At 38.7% G+C, this 15,480-nt stretch overlaps 1 pseudogene; it reads right to left on the bottom strand.

Annotated features, from left to right (window-relative positions):
- Positions 1 to 1,117: 1,117 nt before the first annotated feature.
- On the bottom strand, positions 1,118 to 6,192 carry LOC137719837 (flap endonuclease GEN-like 1; annotated as a pseudogene).
- Between the last annotated feature and the right edge of the window lie 9,288 nt (positions 6,193 to 15,480).

Consider the following 15,480-nt stretch of genomic DNA (forward strand, 5'->3'; position numbering starts at 1 on the left):
TGTACGTTTCAAATCTTTTTATGGCATGTTTACTTACTTGGAATGAGAGAAGAATGAGATGAACTACCTTCCAATTCATCATTTAATCTTATTCATGATTTTCCTGGTTTTAATTTACGAATTGTAGCATGAAACCAACTTCAATGTAAATTTCAAGTAAATGAAATAAACATATATCATTAGCCACATAATTAAGCATTTCGGCGCAATGCAATTAGCTCCAACGTACAATCGTGATTCTATATGCGTTTCTCAAGAATTGGAATTTTCCAAGTAAATAATCATATGCCATTAGAAGCACAATTAAAAATTTCGGCGAAATGCAATGAGCTCGAACATGTAGCCGCGATTTTGTATGCGTTAGTAAAAGCACGAGGAGCCAAGAATCAAAACAATTTCAATATCTATTTGAACTAAATAAACATGCATTAATATCATAATTAACAATTTTGGTGTAACACAATGAGCTTAACATACAGTCGTGGTACGGAAACTTGAAAATTGACAGCACACACAATAATATAATGGAAACCTGAAAATTGGCGGCGCACACAATATTTTAACGGAAACTCGAAAATTGAAATGCACACAATAATCTAGAGAAAAGGATGAAAGATGGGGAGCACGACAAGCTTAGTGATAGACATTGTCTAGTTAAAACGTAACATGTGTCCCAAACTCATGACCATGCAGTGCCAACCAAAGGTGGTTCCTTAACCAGCTATTGTTCCACATATCGCATCAAATAAAAGAGCTACTTGCAACATGTTTTCCATAGCAAACTACAAGTTGTTTGAGATTTGATTTCACTAGATGTCAATTGGAACTTGGAATTTACATCAATGTAGTTCGATGATGAATCCATCAGACTTGAGGTAGCATTACAGCAAAACAAAAAGAGGTAGCTTTAAAAAATTCAAAAGAAACACACCAGAAATCTTGCTTTGCTCACTTAATGAAGATGCAAAAACCCTAAACCCTATGTTAACCTAAACCCTAATTTTTTACAAAAATACACATGGCAAGCTCATGACAGGTAGGACTCACTTAACCATACATCTTTAAATGATATTCCTAAATAGCTGCAGCAAGGGCCTCAGATCTGAAATTGCCATAGTCAAAACAAAAGATGACGTCTCACGGACTTAGGGAGATTTGAACTCGACGGTTTTCTCTTTTCTTTGCTAGTTTCAGTTCTGTCTCATATTGTGTTTTGGCAGAATGGAAAATTTTTGTGATATTTAGCAAGACACCTTCTGATCCTGTTGTTTCTGGCTTTCCATCAGTCGTTTTTCTTCTTTTCAATTGTTTCAGTTCCTGCAAGTTTTAGGCACACAGGCCTGTAAGATTTTGCTTAATTCATAACAGGACACCATGATCATTTAGTGCCCTTTAAAAAAGCCTTGTAAGAGAGTTGGAAAACGAAACCATAAATAAGAAAAAAGAACAATAAAAGGGGAGAGAAATTACACCTTCTCCTTCAAAAATCTGTCAACTTCCACCGGGAAAGCAGCATGGACGACGTTCATATTTTCATCGGTCAACAAAAAGCAACACCCTCCACTAATATCTATCGTAGGAACATCAGACTCATCCAATGCACTAAAGGATTCATCAACCTCCATAACATCATCTTGTTGCATATCTGAGTCCTCCGGAGGGATTGAGTAACTGACACAACCCATTGTAGGTGCAGCTATTTTCCACTTGACCACATAAAATTGGTGCCCATATCTTATCTTCAAGCGGTCTATGGAATTGAACTTATACTGCCCATATAATAAACTTTTCACGGGATTTTTAGCCATTTCCCTCAAAAAAAAATAGTTGAAAGCATAGGCAGCATCCTCTGGCGAATATAAGACGGTTCCCACCGCTGATGATAAGTCAAGAACTGAACCAGCATCTCAGTCTTTGGACTTCCCATGATACTCTAGGACCGTCATTTTCTTTGCAAAAAATTTAAATCATGATTGCTCAGTGAAAATGGCAAGATACATTCACAAAACAACATATGCAAGTGACAAACTCCTTTCTGAAAAACAAATGTTTTCTTGGGCCCTACTGGATCCATTCTATGTAAAAAAAAATTGTTCCATATTTGTACCAGTTATAGGAAGAATGTTGAAACTTACCATTGAAGTAACCATGGTTGTTGCGCAAATACATTTCAATAATCTCATCATTGGGGAAATTTGGCTCCAGTGCAATCTTGCTGAGAACTTTCAATCGCCAGTTTTCTCGCTTCTTCTGCTCCTTTTCCTTACAATCTTGGTAAAACCCTACACCTGATGGATTAGGTAAGTGGTGAAGTTGGGGGCAATATCGGCATCGTTAGAGTGGGGTGGGCCTGGCGATCTAAAAATCCAACAGGATGGAATACAGAGAACATTGCTAACTATTGTAACAAACACTATCTGAATTGGACTTATGATGGGCCCACTGTGTTGATATGATATAACATACTAGAAAGGTGATATACTCATGGTGATGCCTAAGTATCAGAATGGGAAATCAACGTACCATATCACCGGAAAAGACTGCATTTGAACCCCTCTGATTTTTTCATGCAACCCTCACCAACTGCGTTGATACAGAATTCATAGGAAGACTTGAAATGAGTTCTTTTGTTGCCGGGATGCCCAGAAAAAGAACAATGAGAAAATTTTGTCTTTAATGGGCTCTCATCCAATCTGGGTATGCTATCATCCACAGATCTCATACCACCATGAAAGAGAGAACCATCACCATTGCCTATTTCACATAACCTGCATGAAATGTGATCTTTAATTCATTTCGTAAAACATTTTAAGCAAAAATGAAACCAGTTAGTATCATACCCCTACTCATTATCTCTTCTTCACAAAAACTTTGGGCAAAAGGAAGAGCTGTATCAAGCCCAATGCCTTGGACCCCATTTAAATCGTGGTCATTTCCAACCAAAAGAGAGAGAGCAATCAAGTGGTTCCTCTTCAAACCAAGACCAGCTTCGATATCTGACATATAGTAACATTCAAATGGTTCCTGCATACAATGAGTTTCTCTTAGTGCCTGAAAAGATAGTAAGGCAAGAGAACTGGCAAGAGAAGACATATGAGTTCATATGCATAAAAATTATATAAGAAAAAGCAGAAACAATTGCTGAAGCTGGGGACAGTTCAACTTATTGACACTAGTACATGACAGCATATATTACCACATCAATTCCATCACCGGCATCAACAGCTCGTGGTAGAAACTATTCAATTACCACAGTTAAATGTAGCCCGTGGTAGATTACATTAATTCACCACAGTCAGATTCTGACCTGTTGTTAAAAGTGAATAATCTACAACGGTTATTAATCCCGTGATGGAATATCAAAACCACCACACAATATTCTCATTGTGGTTACTTCAAATGACCACACCGCCTTTTGAAAATTCACCACGTCATCGGCCTGTGGTGGATGTTTTTTTTAATATCTTGGAGGATATTAAAATCTAAAATCCCAATTATTTCCCTTCGCGTGAAACTGGACAAAAACCCTAAAAAGAAAATGTCAATACTTACTTTGGAATTGGATCGAAAGGTTTTTATTACACATTTAACCACAAAGAGGAATGCATCACTGTCAAATGTAATGCAAGCATCTACATGACCATCGCCATTTAACTGCGCACATAGTGCTTCAGCCTGCTTTTAAAACAGGACAAGGATTGTCTGCCCTCCCGTGCCCTCCTGTTTTGTGTGGTCACGGTTAAGCCACATCAATATTTTATATTGTTTTTTTTATAGAGATAATAAGATAAAAATGAATAGTAATATAAAATGTTGACGTGGCTTAACCGTGACCACACAAATAGGAGAGCACGGGAGAGCACCGGAAGTGGGAGGGCAGACAATCCTTGTCCTTTAAAACAAGCATCCCAAGAAGGTTCAAGTAGTTCCTATAAAACCACCTGTAGTAAATAACTGATAAGCATTCAAAATGCCTCACCAACAAACCAAAAGTTATCTATGTTGCCCAAAGAAATAATACCAATTCAAACAAAATTAAACTAATCGCAAAATTTTCAGGAAGAAAACTAATCATGGTGTTGAGCAAAAATTGTACCCAATATGTAAACAAATAATTCACTCGACACAATTTTACCCTCGTTCATTTTTCCAAAGAGGGTTTTATTAATTTGAGTTCAACCCATTCTATACTACGCATCTATTACAATCCTTTGTTAAAAAGGAAAAACCCTTTGATTCCAATATGAATAAATTGTAACTTGAGGATTTTGGTGTTTGTTTGATTTTGCGATTGTGCCTAGGTCGAGCCCTAGATTGACCACGTACCCTCTTGAGGGATCAAGTCACTCATAGTTCTTTTGATTTGGTTTGAGTTTTTTAGTGAGTGAGTGACCCACTAAAGAAAGATTTTGAATTTGGTGAATTTGGTTAAATGAACTTGGTAATGTGGTTAAGCTAAACCGGGATTCAATTTTGGGTCTTTGTCTTTATGTGGTTGCATCTAGGTTGAATCTCTAGATTGCCTAAGTATGCTTGGTGGAATCTATTTGTACCATACTTGACCTATCCCGAAACTACCAAGCACTGGTCAACTTCATACCTTCAAGGATCCACTGAGGGGTTTATGCTAAGGCACCATTGTTGAAGCACAAAAGTTTCCCTCCAACCAGGAGGCCAATCATAGCACGACACATGTCAACGTTAGAATAAAGTTCATAGAGTCCCACATCGAACGCGGACAAAAGCTGTAGACTCTCCTCAACTATAAAAGAAGATCATTCTCCTACAATGAATCCTTAAAGTCATTCTTGTACTTTACCTGGTTAACAGAACCTATTAATGATGATTATGCTTAAACTTATGTATTTGTGTAAACCCTTCACTATTAATGAGAACTCCTCTACTCTGTGGACGTAGCCAGACTTAGGGTGAACTACGTACATCTTGTGTTTGCTTCCCTATCTCTATCTCTTTACACATTATCATCACTAGGTGACCGAAGCAATTGAGCAAAGGTCACAAACTTTACACTTTATGTTGTTCCAAAGTCTTCATTGATTTTGTTTATCAACATTTGGCGCCGTTTGTGGGAATGACACTTATTCCTACTCTCTCCAGCTTAGTCAAGCTAGTTTCTATCAGTCGTACATTCTCTTTTGTTCAAGCATCCCTCTCCAACATGGGAAGCGAAGGAAACCACAACACGCAGAACGATACCCCTCTCGTACCTAGTGTGAGACATCGAAGGAAGGAAAGAAAGAAGTTTGATCTTCAAGCTAAGGTCAAAGAGCTTGAGGCTTAAAACAACAAGATAGCAATGAAGAATGAGATCCTCCAAGAACAGTATGAGAAACTCTTCCAGATGCTCCACGAGGCTAGGCAGACTCAATCTCACGAGCCCATCACCCATGTGGATGGTAACCATCACCTGTGCGCCTGTGACGACCCGTCCCTACTTTTCACCGTAATTTCTTTTTCGTTGGTGTGAGTTGATGATTTTACCCTTTTTGGAAAAAAGTGGAATCAGACGTGGACGTGGTTTTTAGCCTTCAGTTTCATTTTCTTGGTTTTGTACTAAATTACTACTCGTCGTCACGAACGCATGGACGCGAGTTAGACCCGAATCAGATCTGTAATGAAAGAGTTACGCTTTATTAAAATACATTAACTACGGGTATTTTGTACACGACCGTATAAATTAACAGTGTTGGAAATACAGTAAGAAATCAGATTTTGTACATTAGAAATTGTACAAAATCTGAAATTCAAAATCCAATCCTACCATTGATTGGTGGATCTGTGTCCCCTTCTTTCACAACCATCCACCAATCAAAACCCTTATTTTCCTCCATTTCATTCATTTTCCCAATTTCCCTCCACACTAATCAAATTGTTTCCCTTCAACTAACACCCAATCAGACTTCACCACCATTTTCTGTCTACCCAATGAGAACTCTCCCTTTCCTTTTTCTCTCTTTCTTCTTCATTTTCTCTTTGTAACCCGGTATCTCTCTCTCCTTCTCTGCAACATACACACATACATACATGCACACCGAACCACCAACACTATGAACTCCGCCACCGTGGTTCATTCTTCAATAGTCTCACCACCCTTGAGACCCCTCCATCTCGAAACCAGACCTGGTAGAGGTCCCTTCTCTTTTCTCTTTCCCTGAACCATGGAACCACCATTGTTTCCGAAGCTATTCCAATGAGTTCTCGTCGTTCACGGCTTAGGTAAGCCTCGGGAAATCCTAGCAACCATCATTTAATTCCTATGGGTTGATATTAATCTCGTGTACATATTTTGAACGAATGTTTTAGCACAGAAAACTCTAAAGGGGGAGATTGCTCAGTTTTCTAGCCAAAGAACAGTGACCATTTGGTCACTTTTTGCTAATTTTTCGGTCAACCTTCACCAGAACTGAACTCCTAATAGGTATAGACTTGTTCTCTGTATTCCTAACTTCAAAATAGCTTTTGAATCACTGAGTTTGGCTAGCTATTTAGAAATCAACTCTAAAAGTTGGGAAGAAATTCCCAAATTTCTAGACAACACGAACCACAAATGAACTTTCAATAGGGGTAATCAATGCACTACGTTCCTAGCTTCAAATTGGTTTTTGTAGCTTTGAATTTGATTGAAAATTGAGCTCGATATTAGCTCGGGAAGTTGGACCTTCAACCTGCAAAACGTAGAAGCTCGTGAAGAAGGCGAGTACGTTTGTACTCGTGGTGCGTGGGCACGTGGCTTCCTGTGCAACCACTTGTAGTGGCGCGTGATGGCGCGTCTGGCCAGCGTGTGGTCAATCTTTGTAGGTCCGTGACGTCGAGTAGATCAATTTCGTATATTCAAACACTATGTTTGAGCAATCTGCAAAGGTTTTATTTAAGTTTCCGTTTATGTGTTATTAATCGAAGTTAATTAGTAATTTCATATATAGGGGAAACGTATCTCGAGGGCGTACGGGGTCAAGCAAGGCTCGGAGACTTCATTTTGACTGCATATCGGTGAGTGGGCAGTTTGTTTTTATATCTATACATAGTTATAGTTTCCATAAATGCATATTTACTCCATTATTATGCTTATATTGCCAAGTATCATTATTGTGATATTAAATGTGATAAATGCTGCTATATGGTTGGGATATTACTGTCATGACATTCATACATAATTGTACATGCTCATCATTGATGCATCCCAGTGTTAGTACTCGTCCCAGGGCCAGGGCCAATTCTTCAAGCGTATGTTCACATTCGCATCGTTTGCTCGCCTTGAATCCAAGTTAGGTGCCAGTCCTGTCGTACAGATTGCATTAGGCAATTCTGACTAGTATGTGACCGTGCTTCAGCAGCAGCCTTCACGTGATTGTAGTACTAGAGCGTATTGATTACACCCAGTCTTGTTCGTGTTAGAAATTATTTGTACGAACTCGTGTGTTAGCTTAGATGGATGAGCACTTAGTTATACTTGATTATCACATGATTATGTTACCGCGACATTTGATATATCATGACTTGGCATATTTCTGGTTATATTACTGTTGTATTTTTGTTACATGCTTACGTAGTATGTTTTATGAAAACTATACTTATTTTACAGCGAGGGGTTACTATGTTCAAAAATAAAGGTTTTCTTACAAACGTTGTTTTGCTGACCCACTCAACTTTGTTTTTCACCCCTCCAGGTTTAGTAGATGTTATGTGTAAACGAGGATTCTGGAAAATCTCAAAAGATGGTTATCTTCAGTGGTATAACTATCATCCTATTTACTATACTGTCTTATGCTCAGACATCACGTGTGAAATGGGTTCAATCTCGCTCACCCACGTATTCTTTTGACTAGGCACTTTTAGGTTTAAATTTATTCACATACTTTTTCTACTACACTACACTTTATGGTTTCGTCACCCTTTAGGTGTCGACCAACACAACTAGATTCAGAGTCCAAGTGGACATTCCAGGTTGGGCTGTGTCAGTGCCCCCAACATAGAAGGTTAGTGGTCTTCAACATGGATACTCTTAATGAGGAACGAACTACCCATCAATGTGTTAATCAACGTGAGACTTCTCTCAACCCAACAGCTTCAACTTGAAGCATGAGAAGTGGAGAGAAACAGCTCATCACAGAAGAAGTAGAAGAATAGAATGCTGTTTATCGCAAATGTCAAGACGTTTTGAGGCAGCATCGAGAAAACCTCATATACATAAGCTTAAGGATCAAAAACCCAAAGGTCATCGAAGGGCTCAGTCCTCTACCACAATGTAGGCCAGCCCTCATTCTAAGAAAATAACGATAAGCCTTAGAAGGACAAGAAAGTGTAGGAGACTAGGAGGATTTCCAATGGGCACGTCCTGGAAACGAGTACGATGAATCCAGGGAAAGGTCACATGCCTTTGACCAAACTTCAATACTTCCAAATGATGAGGGAAACTTACGAAGAAGCGTTCTAATAGTACTTGACTAAACTCAAGACCCCCTTATCTTGCAACTCCTTGAAGAAGTGAACAGGCTAAAAGCCAAACATCAGGTTAAAATACCTGACTGGAATCAGCCAAGGCCAGGCCTTCTAACAAGGAGGATCATTTGCACCCCTCTACAAGGAAACATCTTTGAATCTACCATGGCATATCGAAGACACATTGATGAGGAACGATGTCTTATATTCCCCTCAACTTTCTTTGGTGGAGCTCTTAATTGGTATTGTCGTCTTTGCTGAGCTAAGAAAACTCTTTGTGGCTCAACACATCTTCCAAGTTGATCACTTACACTCCACTAATGAGTTATACACCATTTGTCAGAAGTCAGACGAGTCATTGAGTGAATATGTTGGTCGCTTCAATCATGAGTACTTTCGTTGCACTGAGGCAGATGATAAAATAGCACTCAGAGCCTTCATGGTAGGCATGCGTGAATGCTTCTTCAAGTACATGATCAATGTTAACACTTGGAAGACTTACTCTTAGGTGATGATACAAGCTTACAATCATGCCTTTGCCGAGGCTAGGACATACCAAGGGAACCCTTATATGATTAACCCTTACCAATAAGTAGGGAGTGGAAGTCAAGTTCTACCAAATGAGAAGGTTTTGGCCATCCAGACACCCATTGCATCCTCTCATGCCTCACTTAGTTACCCGCTAAGTCACCAAATGTATTCGTCTATTGGCAAGAGAAAGGATTTTTACTTTCAACAAGCTCATTACAACAAGAAGGATAAGGGTTCGTATTAAGATAACCAGGGGTGAATGTACCTTCAACTATTATGACCATGGGGTCAAGCCTCACTCTATCAAAATGGGGGACTAAGTGCTGAAGGAAATGCTTTTACAAGAAGGCATACGCATTACAAATGTTTTGACCTTCAACCGTTTGAGATCTTTTGTAACACAAGACATTCAGCAAATATTTAATGAAGAGGGAATTCAGACAACTTCATCTGAGTCTTTTACATTCCTAGCATTGGAACACTTTAACTCAGAGCTTCAACATGCATATTTGACATAAATTAAGTGAAACTAAGTGTTACAACCAACATGATTCACATATCCAAACAATGGATTCCTTTATGCATAGCAAAACATTCATAAGCATCACTCATGTCAATCAACATAAACATCATACATTTTAACACATTCATACATAAGCCAACTGAGCTTCGAAGGGGTGTCAACATGCATTTTGCCATTCGGTACTTGCTACAATGTGCCTCTGCAACTTGCCCTTATTTTCACCAACTAAGTGATGAAGGAACTCACCTTCGTATAACCAACCAAGTGGTTAAAGATACAACTAGTACTTTATAAACATTTTTGCCTTGGCAACTCACCACTCTTTTTACCAACTAGGTGATGAAGGAACTCACCTTCGTATCACCAACCAGGTGGTGAAGGATACAACTAGTACTTTAATAAACATTTTTTCCTTGGCAATTCACCACTCTTCTTACCAACTAGGTGATGAAAGAACTCACCTTCGTATCACCAACCAGGTGGTGGAAGATACAACTAGTACTTTAATAAACATTTTTGCCTCAGCAACTCACCACTCTTCTCACCAAACGGATGACGAAAGAACTTACCTTCTTTTCACCAACTAAGGAAGAACAGTACATCCTGCACCGGTGGATTCTTCGAATTCATAAGCAGTCGAAAATTTTCAAGTAAAAAATTTTCAAGCCTTACAACTCGAAAAAGGCATAAACTCAACAATGCCTTCCACACTCTTGCTCAAGAGTGTGGAAGCAAAATCATATTATATGGATTAACAAACCTCCAACAACTACAACATGTAGAATGCCTTCCACACTCTTGCTTAATAGTGGGGAAGCAAAATCTATTTATATGGTTCCTCTGAACTTTCAACTAGTACAACACGTAGATTGCCTTCCACACTCTTACTCAAGAGTGTGGAAGAAAAATTTATATATGTGGTCTCTCCCACACTTTCTTGTCCCAGTTCAAAAAAAAAAAAAAAAAAAAAAAAAAAAAAACAACAACAACAACAAAGAAAACAAAAAAAAAATGCCAAAAAAAAAATCCGACTTTAATTAATTAATAATTATTTCGATAATTATTAACTAAGCAATTAATTAATTATTAATTCTAACATGTGGAGAATGCCAACAAAACTTCAACACATAAGAGATAACTACAATATGTAGATTGCCTTCCACACTCTTGCTCAAGAGTGTGGAAGAAAAATCAAGTTATGAGGTCCTATAAAGAGCTTCCCACACCCTTGAAGGGAGAGAGCTTCCCACACCCAAGGGAGAGAGCTTCTCACACCCTTGAAGGGAGAGAGCTTCCCTTACCTAAGGGAGAGAGCTTCCCACACACTTGAAAGGAAAAAGCCTTCACACACTTTGAAGGAGGAAACCACCCACACCTTGAAAGGAGGAAGCTTCATACTTTGCCTAACTACAAATAATTTCAAAAAGCCTTCCACACTCTTGCTTAAGAGTGGAAGCAAAATCTATTTATGTGGTTCAAAAAAGCTTCAACCAAAACCTTCAACAAAAAATTTCAAAAAGACTTCCACACTCTTACTCAAGAATGTGGAAGCAAAATCTATTTATGTGGTTCAAAAAAGCTTCAACCGAAAGCTTCAACAAAAAATTCAAAAAGCCTTCCACTCTTTCTCAAGAGTGTGGAAGCAAAATCTATTTATGTGGTTCAAAAAAGCTTCAACCAAAAGCTTCAACAAAAAAAATTCAAAAAGCCTTCCACACTCTTGCTCAAGAGTGTCGAAGCAAAATCTATTTATGTTGTTCAAAAAAGCTTCAACCAAAAAGGCTTCACCCATAAAGCTTCAACCAAAAAGTTTCACCTACAAACATTCAACCAAAAAGTTTCACCTACAAAGTTTCAACAAAAAAGCTTCACCTACAAAGCTTCAACCAAAAAGCCTCACCTACAAAGTTCAACAAAAAAGCTTCACCTACAAAGCTTCAACCACTCAAGCTATGTGTCCAAAGGAAAAAACTTCACCTACAAAGTTTCAACCAAAAAGCTTCATCTACAAAACTTCAACCACTCAAGTTATGTGACCAAAGGAAAAAGTTTCAACCATTCAAGGTATGTACACGAAGGAAAAGGTTTCAACCACATTTTATTTTCTCACCAAAAAGAAAGAAGGAATTGGGCTTAAGAAAAAATATATATACTTGGACTACATTCCAAAAAAAAAAAATAAATAAAATAAATAAAATAAAATAAAAGGGAGGAGAGAATTTTTGAAGTCTTTTTTCTAATGGCTCAAGAATATCAAGCCACCTCCTTTGGCTATCCTCTTCGCTTGGAAACTTGGAGGACTCCCACTATGTGCTACTACACTTCGGTACTTAGAAGTTTCGTGATTACTCAGTGACTTGGATTTTTCAAGTCCCCAACCAAGCAACCAAGAAGCTTTCCTCACTCGGGAACTTAGGGGAGCATTGTTTGTACCATACTTGACCAATCCCAAAACTACCAAGTACCGGTCAACTTCATACCTTCAAGGATCCACTAAGGGGTTCATGCTGAGGCACCCCTGTTGAAGCACAAGAGTTTCCCTCTAACAAGGAGGCCAATCACAATACGACACATGTCAACGTTAGAATAAAGTTCACAAAGTCCCACATCGACCGTGGACAAAAGCTGGAGACTCTCCTTAACTATAAAAGAAGATCATTCTCCTACAATGAATCCCTAATGTTATTATTGTACTTAAACTGGTCATCAAAACCTATTAATGATGATTATGCTTAAACTTGTGTATTTGTGTAAACCTTTCACTATTAATGAGAACTCTTTTGCTCCGTGGATGTAACCAGACTTAGGGTGAACCACATACATCTTGTGTTTGCTTCCCTATCTTTATCTCTTTTCACATTATCATCGCTAGGTGACTGAAGCAATCGAGCTAAGGTCACAAACTTGACACTTTACGTTATTCCAAAGTCTTCACTGATTTTTTGCATCAACAGAATCAAACTAGCATAGTTCAAAATGTATTTGTTGGGATTTGATGCCTTGTGCAGTTTAGGCTCTTGCAAGCGAGGACTTTGAGTCACTTGGAGCTGGACATGGCTTCATGCCATTTGAGACTTGTTGCGGCTTTATGCCATTTGAGACTTGACGTGGCTTCTTGGCATTTGAGACTTGACGGGGTTTCATACCATTTGAAATTTCATGGGGCTTCAAGCCATTTGAAATTTGCTACAGCGTCATGCCATTAAATCGACTTTGTGCCATTTAAAGTGGCTTTGTGCCATTTGAGAGTCAAGTAAAATTAGGTGTATTTTGTGATGAACCCATTAACATTTTGGCATTTTGACTTTTGATTGGTACCATGTCTTTTGTCTCCGCATTTCAGGCTTCATGAATAATTTCAACTTGATCGAGGCCATATTCATAAAGTACACGAGTGTGGCATGGAGGTTCATCCATCCTTCTTTTATTTCTTGGACAAAAGACATAGAAGTAGCAATTGACATCTTCCTTTCAGAGGTTTTTGTCTTGTTTCTTAGTGGGGTCAAGTTTAAATAGTCTTTTTATAGGATTGGAACCTTATGCGAACATCATTTTAAATATGGGAAATGGATCCTCTCAGGATTCCCTCCACCAAGTCCACCAAGGCCACAAATCCGAGTCTTTGAAATTTGATCCAACGGCTAAAGTTATTCTAACTTTTAAAATAGGCTCCCGTTTGTAGCCGTTAGATCAAATTTCAAAAGCCCGGATTTGTGGCCTTTGTGGAAGGGATATTGAGAGGATCCCTTTCCTTAAATATGCTTTTGCAGGGACCTTTTTAATTGTAGGAAGACATCATTTCCTTTTTTGATTTCACCACTGAAGCTTCCTGCAACACCCACATATTTTTTATTGTGACCGGAATATGAGTGGTATACCACATGTTTTTACATAAGTGGTGAAAATTTTTATTTTTTAAGTTATTAACTTTTTAACACACATATCGCACCATTGGTATAGTGACACATGGTGTACACGGTGCTTCCGTCACACTGAAAAATCTCTCCACGTAATGAACACGATGTTTTCTTTCTTCTTTTCCCTCTTTATTTTTCATTTTCTATTGTAGCTTTCTTTGTTCTTTTGTTATCCCAAATTTAATGGGATCTTTACAAAAAACATACAACAACCCAGCAGCTATGGTCCTTGACATCACACTGAAGAGTGCTTTGTTCATCTTTATCACTTTTTCACTTCTAATATTTTTATGAGAAGAAAATAAATGAACGACAGTGAGTAGAGGTCGCCCTCCTCTCATTTGCTGCAGCCATCAAAGTTGGTGGTTTCTTTCCCCAGGTGTATACTCAAAACAAAAAAGGGTAGGATGACTTTCTTTTCTGCTATTTGTAAAGAACTCAACAGTTGTTGGTAGGGCTTTCTCCAGGACTTGTCACCAAGGAAAGAGCATAACGTTCTTTGCTGCAACAGTAGATGAATGTTGCCGCCATCGCTGTTTGGTAGCTGCATTGTCACTCTGCACGAGACTATTGCATCTCCGTTGCTTTTTTGCTTTCTTCAAACTCAAGCTATTCGTAGGAGTTTGGTTGTTGTGAAGTCGGAGGATTGCACGCATCATCTTCCTCGAGACAGAGCATGGACGATGGAGTGCATCAACCATTCCCTAGAAATTTATGGAGCTAACGACGATGGTATGGAACGGAGAACATCTGGCCGTGGAGCTTTGTCTCAAGCTTCAATAAGTGGTCTAGACCACTTAGAAATTCGTGGCAGCAACGGCTTTACAGGGAGCGGCAAGGACTGCTCATTTTTCTTCTTGGCTTAGGCAAACTTGCTGGGCAGAGAGGTCACAGCATGGCTACTGTTGGTGGAGAGTCCAAATCCTATTTTTCATGGTTTTCTTTTAAGTGTTTGCAGTCTTCAAAACCTTCGTGGTGTAGAGATATTAACTTTAAATTCCTAACATAGTAGATTTTGACCGTCCTCGTAAAGATCACCTTCTGACACCTCCGTGTCTACATAGAGACATGTTATGCTGCGAAAATGTTTGACGAGTAGGTCCTGGGATTTCTTGATGCATCTTTCTTTGTCTTCTAACTCATAAATTGCTGCTGGGATTTCTTGACCGTCTTTCTATGCCAATTGGTTGCATTTCTCCGAAAAAGGCAAATTGTTGCAGGATTTGGAGATGAATCCTGAGGCCTTGGAGAGTTCCATGGGTTTTGTCCATGAGTTTTGGTGGAGAATCCCCAAACAGGAAGAGAGACAATGTGTTGCAGCTTAGTATTGGTTTGGTACAGAGGTGTTTTTTTGTGTTGGGTAAACATTCAACTTCAGTTTATTTCACAGTTTTGGATGAAAAAAAAAGGGCTAAAAGTTCAAAGCAGCAAAAGCTAGCTTTAAAAAACCAGTTTTTTTTTTTCTTCCACAACTTCTGCGCAAACTTAATTTGCAAGAGGCGTTGAGCCTTTTAATGAAACTTTCAAACACCCAAAATGACCGTAAACAATTAAATAATTACACATAATACCAACTGGAAAACGTCGCCGACTTCATTAGGAGGTCGTCTTCATCTATCCCACCACAACGTCGTTCACTTCTAGCTTCAACAATCACCGTTATTGACCTTGAATTTCATACCCTAGGACGTTGTTTCTGCCTATCCTTCCTCCCATCTCTTTTCCGTCCTCTCTCACTCCCATGTCGACAAAATCGCGATGAGAAATACCACCATTTTTTCTGGCAAGGACCATATTCAGTTTTGGCATCGCAGATTTGCCTAGATTTCCCAGATTGCACCGCTTATAGGTGAATGATCTTCGTATTTCTGCAAATTAGGAGAGCTCAGATTGCCTAGACGGACACCAAAACTCAATTATTCCAAATACCCAAAATTAAATACAGGAAACTATTTTGTGTGATCAAATTCACACTATACAGTTTCAAAAAGAAAAAATGATTAGTCCCGGAAGAAGAAAGAAACCAGTATCTTGAAGCGTTGGCCTTAC

The sequence above is a fragment of the Pyrus communis genome, chromosome 1, assembly GCF_041283825.1.
Source record: "Pyrus communis isolate YQ-2024b chromosome 1, ASM4128382v1, whole genome shotgun sequence".
Taxonomy (NCBI): Eukaryota; Viridiplantae; Streptophyta; class Magnoliopsida; order Rosales; family Rosaceae; genus Pyrus; species Pyrus communis.